A 4,456-nucleotide genomic window follows, 5' to 3' on the forward strand; every position below is an offset into this window, starting at 1 on the left:
AAAAAGGAGTTCTGAAAGTATCCGCCAAAGGGTTATCGTGGGAACCCACTGTGAGAATGCCTCGCTCACCTACTTATCTTTGATGAATGGTCTTTACTGCGAGAATGAGACTGTTCAGTGACATTCAAGAAGAAAGGTATCAGGAATCTGTAGGGCTTGCAAAAACGTATGTCCCTCACTTATTGTATGCTATTATTATTATATGATAAATAACATGTATTTAAAAATATAATATTATATACTAATGTATAAATAAATGGTTTCTTGAACCATTTATTTATATATTTTTATTCCAGAATGTTTATATCCGTACAGTAAAACTAAATTTTAATGACTGGGTGTCACTAGTTTATTATAAAAGAAAAGCGGAAATTATTTATGTGATGAAAGATTTTAGAACTTCAATGGGATGGGCAGCTTCACGTGATGCCATTTTTTAAAAAATTTAATTTAATTTTCCCCGTCACCATTTACCCCCTGAATGCCCTCTTCCACTTCCATCCCCACTCCCACCCGCGTGATGCCATTTTCAACAGTGATTTATTTCTGTCTACATACTTTGCAAAAATGTCACCATCACTAAATCAGAAAGAATCCCTGTTGTCCAGAACGACCTTGGTGCCTCCATATCCTGGAAGAAGAACTTTATCTCCAACTTTCACGAGAACTGGAAAGCTCTCCGCCCTTCCCTGTGGAGCCGGGTCCAACAGCTACATCCTACTACGGCTGCCGTGTTTTTCCTGGAGACTTTTCTGGAAGCAGAAAGCCTCCTTTGGCTGCAGTTGCCGAAGCACGCCTTTCAGCGAGCACTCAGTCAAAGTGTGGGAGAAACGCCCTAAACGCCCGTCTTGCCACATCCAGGCCACCACAGCTCATAACTCTGCTCTCGAACCCCAGCTGCAAGGAGAGATTTTGCAGTCCGGCCCGCCGGACAGGTGAACTTCTATATGTGCTAATCTTTTTTTTTAATTTATTTTTATTGTTGAGGGTATCACAGATGTTCCCCATTCCACCTCCCCTTTGTCCCCCCTCCGACCAGCTCCCATCCCACCCCATGTCTCACCGAACCATTGTCTGTGTCTATGAGCTATGCATTATATACACTAATCTTATATGTAAGTAATGTTCTGTAGAATAATAAATACTAACACTCTATAGTCATCTTGCTGTAGCATCCACACCTGGTCGCCATGTCGGCTGGCCCTGTGAAACAATGGTAGGAGTACACCGCCAGCAGAGAAACAACTAACAGCGAATTGAATATCGACTGAATATCGAAGAGGGAGCTACAACACTCGATTGTCTTTTGTCTTTCACCGAAAGCTAGCTATCGAAAGCCTTTCCCCTGCAGCCATGTCCTGGAAGACAGAAGACCCGGCATGGTCGCCAACATGTTCCTTTTATTGGACGAGTTAACCTTCCTGGGCCAGAAGCAAGTCCTGGCCTTTTCACTCCCTCCTAATTGTCTGGTTTGGGGATCCCGAGGATTTCAAAAAAGAAAAACTTCTTTTTTTTTCTTTTTTTAACACCCCAGGACAATGCGCCTCCCTAAGATTAGGGGGTAGGCGAGCCGTATGCTATTCATTTGCAAAGTGGTTGGAGGGCCACAGCCACAGGGGAACCAGAGGGCCCCTGGCTGGGAAATTGCTTCCCATAAACAAGCCCCCTTTCTTCCGCCCTCGGAGGGCACCGAACGCCTGCCCCCGGGGTGACAGGCAACCTAATTTGGAGGCCACAGCTCTAATGACCTTCGGGTCTCAGAATGATTTGGGAGCCTCCAGCCCTCTGGCCCGCGCCGTCTCTCCCGGGACGCTCCCAGGCAGCCACCCCAGACTGACGGACGCCAGGAGCCTCCTGGCCTTAATCCCTCCAGCTGGGGCGAGAGGCCCTCGCAAGGGCTTGGAAGGAAGCCGGCCTGTTCCCCTGACCCCTCCACCCTCGGTCTTCCACCTCGGCGGAGGGGGGGCGGGTGCCTGAGCTCCCTGCACAACGTGCAAAAGTGACTTCTGCACCAGCGAGGTGGGGAACACGAGCTTGCTAGGGAGGCAAAGCAAGGATTACGGTGTCCACGTCCAAGAACGGGAGAGGCCTCGACCCTAGGAATGTCACCATATTCGGGAAGGAAGTGAGCATCTTGTAAATGTCTCCATGTCCAGGAAGGGTGTAGGGACCCGGCCTTTCCTTGCACGCCCCCCACCCCCTTCTGGAGCCGGCAACCCCATAAAAAGCTGTCTCCAGCTGCAGCGAGAACGATTCAAGAAAGGTTCAGGCCAGAACCGGAACTTCCCACCTCCCCCACTTCCAGCCTCATCCAGCCTCAGCCTTCCCTAAGCCATAATTGGACTCAGGTTTCTGCATACCAAAGGAGGGGTGCGGGGCAGGAGGGGCGGCGGGGTTTCACCTCATTAACCCTACAATCAAAGAGCAGGAAGGCTCCCACGCTCCCGCCCGGGTGCAGAGCCCCCCGGGGCACCTGGAGCTACTTTCCGTTTCTTAGATGCCATATTGCAACACGGGAGCTGGTGGGTCTCCTCCGGAAGCTCCCTTTCTCCCTTCGGGGTGTCGAGCGGAGGAATGGAGAAACCCCTTCTGGGAAAGTTAGGTGGAAACTGTGAATAAAACTCTATGGGACACAGAACAATGGGACATTCACTCATTTAACTAGTGTTTTGCATGCCTACTCCCCAGGGCTGAATTCTGGGGAGGCATGAGAGCGCGTGGAGATACGTTCGTTTTCCTCTAGGCGAGTGGGGCGGGGAGTGGGGGATCTGACTAACAAAGTCAAGGTAATTAAAAAAAAAATAATTGGAGATAACCAATTCTTGGATATGACACCAGAAACACAGGCAACAAAGGCAGAAGTAGACCAGTGGGACAGCTACCAACTTTTGTGCATCAAAGGAAACCATCAACTAAGACAAAGGGCAGCCTGTGGAATGGCCGGAAATATATTTGCAGCCCTGGCGGGGTAGCTCAGTTGGTTAGAGCATCATCCCTATACCCCAAGGGTGCAGGCACATAGATAAGAACAAGGCCTGCATGCCCTCCAAGAGCAGAATAAGAATCAACCAATGAATACATACATAGGGGAATAACAAATTGATCTCTCTCTCTCTCTCCCCCTCTGCCTTTCTCTCTCTAAAATCAACAAGTAAAAAATTTAAAAAGAAAATATTATCGAATGATATATCTGACGAGGAGTTAATATTCAAAACATAGAAAGAACTCCCAAACTCAACACAAATAAATAAGTAAATCCGATTGAAAAATAGGCAAAGGACTTCAATAGGCATTTCTCCAAAGATGATCTACAAATGGCCAACAGTACATTGTGCTCAACACCATTAATTATCAGAGAATGCAAATAAAAACTGCAATGACATATCGCATCACATCCATTAGGATTGCTATTATTAGGGGGAAGGAGAGAGAGAGAGAGAGAGAAAGATAGAGAAAGAAAGAAAAGTGTTGCTAAGGATGTGGAGAAATTGAAACCGTGTGCACTGCTGGTGGGATGATAAAATGGTACGACTGCCATGGAGAACAGCATGGAGAGTCCTCGTATGGAGAACTACCGTAGGACCCAGCAACTCTACTTTTGGCCATCTATCCCAAATAACTCAAGGCAGGGTCTCACATCCACGTTCACAGCAGCGTCATTCACAAGAGCCAGGCGACGGAAGCAGCTCAAGTGTCCATCCATAGATGAATGGAAAAACAACGTGCGGTCCATCATACAACAGAATTTCGTCCAGTCTTACAGAAGGAAGGAAATTCTGGCACGCGATGCAACATGGATGAACCTGGAGGAGGTTATGCTGAGTGGCTTCAGCCAGACACAAAAGGACAAATATTGTCTGAATCCACTTATGTGATGTCCTTAGGGTATTCAAATTCATAGAGACGGAACGTGGAATGACGGTTGCTGGGTACTGGGAAAGGGGGAACAAAGGATTAGTGTTTGATGGGTTTATAAAGTGAGACTGCATCCGCTAGCCACAGCAAAGAATGGGTGTTAATTGTGGAGATGGAGGGTGTCAGGGGCATTCTCAGAAAAGACCCCACGAACGAACGAGATGACATTTAAGCTGAAACAGGAATGAGAATTCGGGTGGAGCTCCGTGGAAAGGACACACAGCAGATGTGGAGTTTATGGAGAGAACGATGTTGGAAGGCTGGAGAGAAACCCAGCGTGGATGGGGCTCAGCATGTGAAGTGGAAGGTCGGAGGAGAGGAGACGAGGGCAAGGGTATTGGGAATATTGCAATCCATCATAACATCTAGGATCATTATTTCTATCATAATTATCATCAATTTCCAGAGAGACAGACTGAAGTCATGGCCTCCACCAGCACGATGCATCCTGTAACCAGACAATGTCCCTTACCAGGGAGCGAGCTAAAGCAGCTCCCCTCCCTCCCCCACTCACCAGCCACACCCCTGCCCGCCCCCCCCC

At 48.1% G+C, this 4,456-nt stretch overlaps 1 pseudogene; it reads right to left on the minus strand.

Moving 5' to 3' along the window:
* Window positions 1-470: 470 nt before the first annotated feature.
* Window positions 471-876, minus strand: LOC102771003 (annotated as a pseudogene).
* Between the last annotated feature and the right edge of the window lie 3,580 nt (window positions 877-4,456).

The sequence above is a fragment of the Myotis davidii genome, unplaced genomic scaffold, assembly GCF_000327345.1.
Source record: "Myotis davidii unplaced genomic scaffold, ASM32734v1 scaffold431, whole genome shotgun sequence".
Classification (NCBI taxonomy): Eukaryota; Metazoa; Chordata; class Mammalia; order Chiroptera; family Vespertilionidae; genus Myotis; species Myotis davidii.